Below are 13,272 nucleotides of genomic sequence, written 5' to 3' on the forward strand. Positions count from 1 at the left end.
TTCTTTAAATGCATTTTCACTTTTATAACTCAAAAAAGTGGGCTAGAATTAATAAACTGTCTGCAAGAGAGAGAGAGATCGAGCCACCTTCCACAGTCGCTCCTCCCACGGCAAGCGAGAGGGCTACCTGTTTCCAGAGAGCTGGAAGAAGGAACAGTGTATGGTGAAGAGGAGGTAGTTCATTCCAGAGTGCAGTGGGATCTCCGCAGGAAGACCCAAGGCACGTTGCAATAGGACATGGACAATAAAGCCTACTTTTAATTCAGTTCCGTAATTCAGGCTATCTGATGACTTCAGATCTTCGAGCACAAAGAAAAGAGAAATGCCGTTATAATTAAGTTGCTTTACTCTAATTGTTGGATAATTCCATTTCTTGTACAAAAACAATTTTAAATTAACAGTAGATTGTACCTGGATTTCACTCCAGTATTATCTTCCTTTATAATGTGATTTTCCTGAGTAAAGCATACAGAAGGAATCAGTGCAAAACCTTCGCAAAACTCGAATGGTTCCATTCTTGCCTATCCGATCGCAGGCGGGGCATCTCCAGCAATGGCTTCTCTTCCTGCCCCCACACCGTTACCCCCGGAGTCCCCCAAAGATCTGTCCTTGGCTCTCTGCTCTTACTCAACTACAGGTTGCCCTGTGGAACCATCGTCCACAGACGTGGGGTCAGCTTCCACATGTACAATGACAAATCCGAGCTTTATCCCGCCACCACCTTTCTCGAATCCCCAATCTCCACTGCCTCTGTGTTGTCAGACTGCTTGTCCGACAGCCAGTCTTGGATGAGCCGAAATTAACTAGCTGCGTAAAAAAAACATTCTCCTCATCTCCCCCCTCGCTTTTTTGCCAATTATCTTAAATCTGTGTCCTCTGGTTACCGACCCTCCTGCCAGGGGTGAGATGAGAATTTCTTTTTACGCAGCGAGTTGTTGTGATCTGGAATGCACTGCCTGAAAGGTCGGTGGAAGCAGATTGATAGGCACAGAGGAACATGAGTAGGCCATTCAGCCCCTCGAGTCTGTTCCGCCATTCAATGAGATCATGGCTGATCTGCGACCTAACTCCATATACCTGCCTTTGACCCATATCCCTTAAAACCTTTGGTTAACAAAAAGCTATCAATCTCCGATTTAAAATTATCGATCTCGCATCAATTGCCATTTGCAGACGAGAATTCCAAACTTCTACCACCCTTTGTGTGTAGAAGTGTTTCCTAATTTCACTCCTGAAAGGCCTGGCTCTAATTTTTAGACTGTGTCCTCTAGTCCTAGACTCCCCAACCAGCGGAAATAATTTCTCTTTATCTACCCTATCAGTTCCCCTTAATATCCTGAAAACTTGGATCAGATCACCCCTTAACCTTCTAAATTCCAGGGAATACAACCCTAATTTGTGTAATCTCTCCTCGTAACTTAACCCTTGGAGTCCGGGTATCATTCTGGTAAACCTACGCTGCACTCCCTCCAAGGCCAATATATCCTTCTTAAGGTGTGGTGCCCAGAACTGCTCACAGTGCTCCAGGTGTGGTCTAACCAGGGTTTTGTACAGCTGCAGCATAACTTCTACCCCCTTGTAATGTCAGAGGTGCCGTCTTTCAGATGAGACGTTAAACCGAGGCCCCGTCTGCTCTCTCAGGTGGGCGTAAAAGATCCCATGGCACTATTTTGAAGAAGAGCAGGGGAGTTATCCCCGGTGTCCTGGCCAATATTTATCCCTCAATCAACATAACAAAAACAGATGATCTGGTCATTATCACATTGCTGTTTGTGGGACCTTGCTGTGCGCAAATTGGCTGCCGCGTTTCCAACATTACAACAGTGACTACACTCCAAAAGTACTTCATTGGCTGTAATGCGCTTTGAGACGGCCGGTGGTCGTGAAAGATGCTATATAAATGCAAGTCTTTCTTTCTTTCTTGTATTCTAGTCCTCTAGATATAAAGGCCAGCATTCCATTTTTGATTATTTTCTGTACCTGTTCATGACATTTTAATGTACCTGGACCCCCAAGTCTCTTTGGACCTCCACTGTTTTTAGCTTTTCACCATTTAGAAAAGTACCCTGTTCGATCCTTTTTAGGTCCAAAGTGGATGACCTCACATTTGCTTACATTGAAATCCATTTGCCACAGTTTTGCCCATTCACTTAATCTGTCGATATCCTTTTGTAATTTTATGCTTTCATTTACACTGCCTACAATGCCGCTTATCTTTGTGTCATCGGCAAATTTGGATATATGACTTTCTATGCCATCATCTAAGTCATTAATAAATATTGTGAATGGTTGAGGCCCCAACAGAGATCCCTGCAGGACACCACTAGTCACATCCTGCCAATTTGAGTACCTGCCCATTATCCCTACCCTGTCTGCTGCCGCTCAGCTAATTTCCTAACCAGGTCAATAATTTGCCCTCAATTCCGTGGGCTTCTACCTTAGATAACAGTCTCTTATGTGGGACTTTATCAAATGCCTTCTGGAAGTCCATATAAATAACATCCATAGGCATTCCCCTGTCCACTACTTTAGTCACCGCTTCAAAAAATTCAATTAGGTTTGCCAGGCATGACCTACCCTTCACAAATCCATGCTGGCTCTCTCTGATCAACTGAAAATTTTCGAGATTTTCAGTTACCCTATCCTTAAATATTGACTCTAGCAATTTCCCCACAACAGATGTTAGGCTCACTGGGCTATGATTCCCTGGTTTCTCCCTCGCGCCATTCTTAAATAGCGGAGTGACATGCGCAATTTTCCAATCTAAAGGAACGGTTCCTGAATCTGGAGAACTTTGGAAGATTATAGTTAGGGCATCTGCAATGTGCTCACCTACTTACTTTAAAACCTTGGGATGGAAACCATCTGGTCCTGGGGGTTTGTCCTTAGTGCCATTATTTTCTTCATTACTGTTATTTAGCTTGCATTAATTTTATTGAGTCCCTGTCCCTGTTTCAATATTAGTTTCCTTGGGATTTCCAGCATGCTATTCTCTTCTTTTATTGTAAATACTGACGCTGAGTAATTATTAAACATGTCCGACATTTCCTTATCATTGACAACGCTTTCAGTTTTTAAGGGGCCAACATTGCTCCTGACTACCCTCTTTTTCCTAATGCAATTGTAAAAATTATTTGTATTGATTTTGATATCCCGTGCAATTTTCTTTTCATACTCCCTTTTTGAAGCTCTTACTGTCTGTTTTGTGTATCTTTCCTTTCGTCAGGATCGGTGCTATTTTTTGCATTTTTGTATGCTTTTTCTTTTAGTTTTATGTTGTTCCTTACCTCCTTAGCCATCCATGGCTGGTTTGTTTTGGCAAGTAGAGCTCTTGCCCCTCAGGGGTATAAACTGGTTCTATAGCACCTTGAATTCTTTTTTAAACATCTCCCACTGATCTTCTGTCATGTTACCCATGAACAGATTTGCCCAGTTTACTGTGAGCAGTCTCTGCCTCATCCCGTTGAAGTCGGCCTTACCTAAATCTAGAATCTTACGTAGCTGTTTCACATTTCTCCCTTTCAAACACTACGTTGAACTCGATCATGTTATGCTCGCTATTGGACAAATGTTCACGCATAATTAGGCTGTTAACTAAATCTGGCTCATTACTAAATCTAATATGGCGTGCCCCCTTGTTGCCTCTGGGACATATTGTTGTAGAAAACTATCCCGGACACACTCAAGAAATTCACTACCTTTCTGACAGGTGCTAGTCTGCTTATCCCAATCTATGAAAGTTAAAATCTCCCATTAAAACCACTCTGCCTTTACTACATGCTTGTCTAATCTCTGCATTTATACAATCTAGTACTTCACAGCTATTACCAGAGGACCTATACACAATTCCAACTACAGTCTTGAATCCTTTCCTATTTCTTAATTCTACCCATAAAGTCTCCACTGCCTGCTTATCTCTCGTTATATCCTCCCTTATTATCGTTGCAGTGATTTCATCCTTAATCACGAATGCTCCTCCTCCCCCTCTGCCATTTTCCCTATCTTTCCTGTACACCTTATAACTTGGTACAGGAAACTTTGTGTTATCCGGAGGCTAAATGTCCGGCAAGCTTGAGCCACCGGCAAAAATCAGGAGCTGTTTTTTTTCTTTTCGTTGCTTTTTTCTCAACAGTCAAGCTCTGCAAGGTCTGTAGCTAAGCAACAGCTTCAGCTAGAGACGCTACAGAGACGCTTGCTGACTGTTTAGAAGCTGTTGCTAAGCAATAGGGTTTGTTGATTCACACGGAGCTGAAAATCTCCGTATGTTTCAACATTAGCGCTGGAGTGTCCGGCAGTTTTGAGGGAACGGCAACAGCTCGGTCCCGTCGGTGCCGGATAGCACAAAGTTTCCTGTATATTTAGTTCCCAGTCCTGACTGTCTTGCAGCCATGTCTCAGTAATGGCTACAATGTCACACCCTCCAATTTGAATTTGTGCCTGCAGTTCATTCAATTTATACCTCGTACTCCGTGCGTTTGTATAAAGAACGCTTATTTGGGCCACACACCCTAGCCTGTCCTTCAGTTCTGTTTTACTCACATGTTTCTTATTTCTCTCTCCTGGTTTAATCGCTTTACATCTTTTAGTTTTCCCTTTACCTGTAGTAACTAAAGCACAATTTCTGATCGTAACTTTCAAAATGGAATTGGTTACATATTTGAAAAGGAGAAATCTGCAGGGTTATGGGGAAAAGAGCGGGGGAGTGGGCCTAATTGGTAGCTCTTTCAAAGAGCCGGCACAGGCACGATGGTGGCACATATTGGAAATTCAGGGGCATGCTAAGCACAAATTTTTAACCATTTTTACACTCTTTGTAAAGGGAGAGGGGTGATTCTCCTTAAATTATAAACGCATGCTGTTCCTGTTTTACGGTGACAGGAATGTTATACCATGAAACGCTCCATGCACTGTAATACAATACAAGGCTCATGCATCCACAGAAAGTTAATGTTCCAGGAGTGACCGTCACCACTTCTGACCTAGTGTTCAATTCAAAAACATTAACGTATCTTTCTCTTTCAGATACTGACTGGCCTGTTGTATGCCTCCAGCATTTTTCAAATCGAGTAATGGATTCTTGGAGCGAGTTACAAGATTTAACATAACTGGTATAATCAGGTAACAACAGAAAATGCTGGAAAAACTCAGCAGGCCAGGCAACATCCGTGGAGAGAAACAGAGTCAACATTTCAGGTCGAAACCCTTTGTCAAGATTATACCTGGTATAATCAGGTATTAGCTGTGGCTCTGTGGTAGCACTCTCATCTCTGAGTCAGAAGGTTGTGGTTTCAGGCCCCACTCCAGAGACTTGAGCACATAACCCAGGGAGCGCTGCACTGTCGGAAGTGCCATTTTTCAGATGAGACGTTAAACCGAGGCCCCGTCTGCCTTCTCAGGTGGACGTAAAAGTCCTATGGCACTATTTTGTAGACGTCCAGGGAAGTTCATGTCCTGGCCAGTATTTAGCCCTTAACTAATATCACTAAAACAGATTATCTGATCATTATCTAATTGCTGTTTATGGGAATTTGCTGTGTGCAATTTGGTTGCTGCATTTCCCTACATTACTACACTTAGAACAAAAGTAACTTAATTGGCTGTAAAGCGCGTTGGGACGTCCAGGTTTGGGATAGGTTCTAAATAAATGCAAGTCTTTCTTTTTTTTTCCTTTATGATGAAGACGACGTCACTCCTGGGTATCTGAAGTTCTATAAATAAACCATCCCGCAATTAGGCTGCAGCCTGTACCTCACGCCCAGGTAGCCAGTATATTGGTTGGGAGCTGCAGCTCGCACCAGGAGAAGCAAAATGTTATGAGCAGAAAACATGCAGGTAAGTGACCAGTCCACCTGTAATTCTATTATTCCTCAACCAACCGCTTCAAGATTTCCCCCCAACTACCCACCTTGAATAAATTGGGTAAGAATTAAAGGTCATTAATAGAAAGCAGCTGCAACCACTTTATAATAATTTTTACCCAGCTTATATATAAAAAATTATTCAGGAGATTTTTTCTGTTAGTTATTTGAGTAATTTTAGTCATGACAAGTAGTGAGTGTGGATGTCAAATCCGTTGATGTCCAGCTGAAATCTACTATGAGAATTATGCTTTTATCGACATCAACACCTTGGCTGCCCGTGCTTGCAAACATCGCACCACCACACCTACGCCGTGAATATGCAGTCTCCAGAGAACACAACCACTACACCAACAAAGACAGGCTAATCCAGGCTGATCTGAACAACCTACTCAAATCTAGAAGGTCATTTTGGACCGTCGCCGAAGCCCTTCAGCGATCTCCCCTCGGCCTTGATGACCGATGGCGAAATGCTTGGAAGAACTGTGACATACGGAATTGATTCCTTATAGAGGACCCCACGGTACAACCTGAAGGATCAAACCTTCCTCGCAAACAGTGGACAACCATCAACTGCCTCAGAACCGGTCATGGTAGATGCTGCCACCTTCTCCACAGATGGAAGAATACAGCATCCCCATCATGCAAATGTGGAGCTCCTAATCAGACCCTGGAGCACATCATTGAGCACTGCCCTCAGAGGAAATTCACAGGCAGCCTACAAGATATCCACGCTGTTACACAGGAAGCTTTGGCCTGGATATCTGACTTAGATATTGACATTTGATTTGCTTTGTTACTACCATACAATAGAAGTAGCGTGCTTGGGAGCAACAGGCGACTTTGGACCTAAGGTTCCCAAAGCTCTCCAGCACTAGGGGTTTCCTCACCTCATGTCTGTTGTAGACTCATTGATAAAGACTGATCACTGTGATTAGTCAACAGCTCCATTATTGTTGCACTCCGACCACCAGGATGGTAGGTGAACTAGATGGACCTTAGTCTTTCCTCATCTAGCAATTCCTATGTTCCTATTTGATTTGTTTCCCACCAGTACTTCACAATAGTGGAGATGGAGGGTGAATGTGCACTAGGTATGCGGTGCAATCATAGAATAGTACAGCACAGAACGAGGCCATTCGGCCCATTGAGTCTGCACCGTCTCTTTCGAAGAGCAATCCAGTTAGTCCCACTCCCCCAGTCTTTCCCCATATCTCTGCCACTACTAAATCTGCCTCCATCACCCTTTCAGGCAGTGCATTCCAAATCCTAGCCACTTGTTGCGTAAAAAAGTTTTTCCTCATCTCGCCTCTGCTTCTTTTGCCAATCACCTGAAATCTGTGCCCTCTCATTATTGATCTTTCAGCCATTGGAAACAGAGTAAATAAAGAGAAACTATCTAAATGCTTCATCATTTTAAGCACCTCTATCAAATCTCCTCTTAGCCTTCTCTGTTCTAAGGAGAACAACCCCAGCTTCTCCAGTCTATCCACGTAACTGTATTCCCTCATTCCTGCAGTCATTCTAGTAAATCTCTCCAAAGCCTTCCCGTCCCTCCCAAAGTGTGGTGCCTAGAATTGGATACAATACTCCAGGTGGGGCTAAACTAGTGTTTTATATCACAGAATGATTACAGCACAGAAGGCGGCCATTCGGCCCGTCGAGCCCATGGTGGATCTCTGCAAGAGCCCTTCAGCTAGTCCCACTTCCCCCTCCTTTCCCCGTAGCCCTGAAAAAAATTCTCCTTCAGGAATTATCCAACTCCCTTTTGAAAACGGTGATCGAGTCTGCCTCCGCCACCCTTACAAGCAGTGAATTCCAGATCCTAACCACTCGCTGCGTAAAAAAGTTTTTCCTCATGTCGCCTTTGGTTCTTCTGCCAATCACCTTAAATCTGTGTCCTCTGGTTCTCAACCCTTCTGCCAATGGGAACAGTTTCTCTCTATCTACTCTGTCCAGATCCCTCATGATTTTGAGCACCTCTATCAAATCTCCTCTCAATCTTCTCTGCTCTAAGGAGAACAACCCCAGCTTCTCCAGTCTGTCCATGTAACTGAAGTCCCTCATCCCTGGAATCATTCTTGTAAATCTTTTCTGCACCCTCTCCAAGGCCTTCACATCCTTCCTAAAGTGCTGCGCCCAGAATTGGACACAATACTCCAGTTGAGGCCGAACCAGTGTTTTATAAATGTTCATTATAATTTCCACGCTTTTGTACTCTATACCTCTATTCATGAAGCCCAGGTTCGCGTAAGCTTTTTAAACACTTTCTCAACCTGCCCTGCCACCTTCAACGATTTATGCACATATACCCCTAGGTCTCTCTGTTCATGCACCCCCTTTATTATACCCTTTATTTTATATTTCCTCTCTTCATTTTTTCTACCAAAATGCATCACTTCACATTTTTCTGTGTTAAATTTCATCTGCCACGTGTCCGCCCATTCCACCAGCCTGTCTATGTCCTCCTGAAGTCTATCACTATCCTCCTCACTGTTCACTATACTTCCAAGTTTTGTGTCATCTGCAAATTTTGAAATTTTGCCCTGTACACCCTCATCCAAGTCATTAATATATACAGGAAACTCTTTTATCCGGGACCGGCGTGGTGCCGGTTGCTCAAAAAGTCCGGATTACAGAGAGGTATACTTACCAAGGTATGAGAGCCCCGTACACGGCCATAGGTGCAGGCACTTGTGCAGGAGTCCCGGTTACACGGCCACAGATCCAGGAGTCCCTGTTGCATGGCCACAGGTGCAGGAACCCCGGTTACATGGCCACTAATATATAGTAAAACTTACCTGAACCTACTCCTGAATTTTGCCGGTTAAGAGAGGTTTCCGGATATTTAGGTGCCGGTTAAAAAAGAGTTTCATGTATCAAGAAAAGCAGTGATCCGAGAACCGACCTCTGGGGAACACCACTGTATAACCTTCCTCCAGTCCCAAAACAACCGTTCACCACTACTCTCTGTTTCCTGTCACTTAGCCAATTCCGTATCCATGCTGCCACTGTCCCTTTTATTCCATGGGCTTCAACTGTGCTGGCAAGCCTATTATGTGGCACTTTGTCGAACACCTTTTGGAAATCCATGTACACCACGTCAACCGCATTGCCCTGATGTTACCTTATCAAAAAACTCGATCAAGTTGGTTAAACACGATTTGTCTTTCACAAATCCATGCTGGTTTTCCTTAATTAATCCACACTTGTCCAAGTGACTGTTAATTTTGTCCCCGATTATTGTTTCTAAAAGCTTCCCCACTACTGATGTTATACTGACCGGCCTGTCATTGCTGGGTTTATCTTTACACCCTTTTTTGAACAATGGTGTAACATTTGCAATTCTCCAGTCCTCTGGCACCACCTCCGTTTCTAAGGAGGATTGGAAGATTATGGCCAGTACCTCCGGGATTTCTTCCTTCACTTCCTAGGATGCTGGGAGTGTACTATAGGCCCCCAAACAGCCAGGGGGAGATAGAGGAACAGATATGCAGGCAAATCTCAGAGAAGTGCGAAAATAATAGGGTAATAATAGTGGGGGATTTCAACTTCCCCAATATAAATTGGGATAGTCAGAGTGTGAAAGGCTTGGAGGGTGAAAAATTCTTAAAGTGCATTCAGGAAAGCTTTTTGAGCCAACATGTAGAAGGTCCTACAAGAGAGGGAGCGGTGCTGGACCTAATTCTAGGGAATGGAGACGGGCAGGTGGTGGACGTGTCTGTAGGAGAGCATTTTGGCGATAGTGACCACAATTCGGTGAGATTTAAGGTGGTCATGGAAAAAGACAAAGACGGCCCGGAAATAAGGGTTCTAAATTGGGGGAAGGCAGATTTTAATAAGATAAGACAGGATCTGGCCAAAGTGGACTGGGAGCAGCTACTTATAGGAAAATCCACATCAAAACAGTGGGAGGCTTTCAGAAGGGAAATAGAGAGAGTACAACACCAACATGTTCCTGTAAGGGTCAAGGGTGGGACCAACAAGCAAAGGGAACCTTGGATGACAAAGGACATACAAAAATGCATTAGGAAAAAAAGGGGGGCTTTTGGCAGTTACAAAAGACAAAAGACGGTGGAAGCCCTAGAGGAGTATAAGAGGTGCAGGGGCATACTTAAAAAGGAAATTAGGAGGGCGAGGAGGGGCCATGAAATAACACTGGCGAGCAAGATAAAGGAAAATCCTAAGATGTTTTATAAGTATATTAAGGGCAAGAGGATAACCAGGGAAAGGGTAGGGCCCATTAGGGACCAAAGTGGCAAGCTGTGTGTAGAGCCAGAAGAAGTAGGTGGGGTTTTAAATGAATTTTTTGCCTCCGTGTTCACTGTGGAGAAAGATGATGTAGGCATAGAAATCGGGCAAGGGGACTGTGACATACTTGAACATATTAGCATCGAGAGGGAGGAGGTACTAGCGGTTTTAGCAGGCCAAAAAGTGGATAAATCCCCAGGCCCGGACGAGATGTATCCCAGGCTGTTGTGTGAGGCAAGGGAGGAGATTGCGGGGGCTCTGACACAAATTTTCAGAACCTCTCTGGCCACAGGGGATGTACCAGAGGACTGGAGAACAGCTAACGTAGTACCATTATTCAAGAAGGGTAGCAGGGATAAACCAGGGAATTACAGGCCAGTGAGCCTAACATCTGTGGTAGGGAAATTATTGGAAAAAATTCTGAGGGACAGAATTAGTCTCCACTTGGAGAGGCAAGGATTAATCGGGGATAGTCAGCATGGCTTTGTCAAGGGTAAATCATGTCTGACCAATCTGATTGAATTTTTCGAGGGGGTGACTAGCTGTGTAGATGAGGGAAATGCTGTGGATGTGGTTTACATGGACTTCAGTAAAGCTTTTGACAAAGTCCCGCATAGGAGACTGGTCAAGAAGGTAAGAGCCCATGGGATCCAGGGGGCCTTGGCGCGTTGGATCCTAAACTGGCTGAGTGGCAGGAGGCAGAGGGTGATGGTCGAAGGTTGCTTTTGTGACTGGAAGCCTGTGTCCAGTGGGGTACCTCAGGGATCGGTGCTGGGTCCCTTGCTGTTTGTGATCTACATTAACGATTTGGATGAGAATGTAAAGGGTATGATCAGTAAGTTCGCGGATGACACGAAAATTGGTGGGGTGGTAAATTGCGAGGAGGAAAGTCTCAGGCTACAGGACGATATTAACGGGTTGGTCAGATGGGCGGAAAAGTGGCAAATGGAATTTAACCCGGAAAAATGCGAGGTGATGCATTTTGGACGGTCAAATAAGGCAAGGGAATACACAATGGGTGGTAGGGCCCTAGGAAGTACAGAGGGTCAGAGGGACCTTGGTGTACATGTACATAGATCCCTGAAGGCAGCGGAGCAGGTAGATAAGGTGGTTAAAAAGGCATATGGGATACTTGCCTTCATTAGCAGAGGCATAGAATATAAGAGTAGGGAGGTTATGATGGAGCTGTACAAAACGCTGGTGAGGCCACAGCTGGAGTACTGTGTGCAGTTCTGGTCGCCTCACTATAGGAAGGATGTGATTGCTCTGGAGAGGGTGCAGAGAAGATTCACCAGGATGTTACCTGGGATGGAGCGCCTTAGCTATGAAGAGAGACTCTACAGGCTGGGGTTGTTTTCCTTGGAGCAAAGGAGGCTGAGGGGGGACCTGATTGAGGTGTACAAAATGATGAGGGGCATAGATAGGGTAGATAAAGAGGAACTTTTCCCCTTAGTAGGGGGGTCAATAACAAGGGGGCACAGATTCAGGGTAAGGGGCAGGAGATTTAGGGGGGATTTGAGGAGGAACTTTTTCCACCCAGAGGGTGGTTGGAAGCTGGAACTCACTGCCTGAAAGGGTGGTAGAGGCAGGAACCCTCACAACATTCAAGAAGCATTTGGATGAGCACTTGAAATGCCATTGCATACAAGGCTATGGACCAAATGCTGGAAAATGGGATTAGACTGGACAGGGATGGATGGGCGGCGCAGACACGATGGGCCGAAGGGCCTCTTTCTGTGCTGTAAAACTCTATGACTCTATGACTCTATCCCATCTGGTCCTGGTGACTTATCTACTTTGTACAGCCAGCCTTTCTAGTACCTCCTCTTTATCAGTTTTTATCCCACCCAGTATCTCCTCTACCTCCTCTTTCACTATGTCTATGGCACCATCTTCTTCCTTGGTGAAGACAGATGCAAAGTACTCATGTAGTACCTCAGCCATACCCTCTGCCTCCATGCGTAGGTCTCCTTTTTGGTCTCTAATCGGTCCTGCCCCTCCTCTTGCTACCCGTTTACTATTTATATGCCTATAGAGGACTTTTGGATTACCTTTAATGTTAGCTGCCATTCTATTCTCATACCCTCTCTTTTTCCCTCTTATTTACTTTTTCACTTCTCCTCTGAACTTTCTGTATTTAGCCTGATTCTCAGATGTAATCTCGACCTGACATCTGTCATACGCGCTCTTTTTCAGCTTCATCTTACTCTCTATCTCTTTTGTCATCCAGGAAGCCCTGACTTTAGTTGCCCTACCTTTTCCTCTAGTGGGAATGTACGTCGACTGTACCCGAACTATTTCCTCTTTAAAGGCAGCCCATTGTTCCATTACAGTTTTTCCTGCCAATGCTTGATTCAAATTTACCTGGGCCAGATCGGTTCTCATCCCACTGAAATTGGCCTTCCTCCAATTAAGTATTTTTACTCTAGATTGCTCCCTGTCCTGTTCCATAGCTAATCTAAACCTTATGATACTATGATCACTGCTCCCTAAACGTTCCCCTACTGACACTTGCTCCACTCGACCCACCTCATTCCCCAGAACCAGATCCAGCAATGCCTCCTTCCTCGCTGGGCCGGAAACATTCTGATCAAGAAAGTTCTCCTGAACACACTTCAGAAATTCTTCCCCCTCTCTGCTCTTTACACTATTACTATCCCAGTCTATATTAGGATAGTTAACGTCTCCCATTATCACTACTCTACAGTTCTTGCACCTCTCTGTAATTTCTCTGCAAATTTGCTCCTCCATATTTTTTCCACTAGTTGGTGGTCTATAGAATACACCTAGTAGTGTAATGGCACCTCTATTGTTTCTTAACTCTAGCCATATAGATTCTGTCCTTGACCCCTCCAGGACATCCTCTCTCTCCAGCACTGTAACATTCTCCTTAATCAATACTGCCACACTGAAAGAGCAGTCATGCTTAGTCCCACATCCCTGCTTTTTGTCCGTAACCCTGTAAATTCTTCATCCTCAAGTACCTGCCCAACTCCCTTTGGAATCAGCTTCTCAGGTTGAGCGTTCCAGATTCCGATAGCTTTCTGAGTGAAAAAAATTCTCATCTCCCCTCTAGATCTGTCGCCAATGATTTTGAATCTATAGCCTCCAGTTATTGATCCACTCACCAGAAGGAATATTTTTTCTCTATTTACTCTATCAA

The 13,272-nt window shown here is 44.4% G+C and overlaps 1 protein-coding gene across 2 annotated transcripts in view; it reads right to left on the minus strand.

The window, feature by feature from the left end:
* Positions 1 to 13,272, minus strand: part of LOC147120602 (ATP-binding cassette sub-family B member 6-like) — a 276,275-nt gene that overhangs the window by 259,175 nt on the left and 3,828 nt on the right. The window lies entirely within an intron of this gene.

Source organism: Somniosus microcephalus, chromosome 4 (assembly GCF_052327205.1).
Source record: "Somniosus microcephalus isolate GS21.2 chromosome 4, FLI_Smic_1.0, whole genome shotgun sequence".
Lineage (NCBI taxonomy): Eukaryota > Metazoa > Chordata > Chondrichthyes > Squaliformes > Somniosidae > Somniosus > Somniosus microcephalus.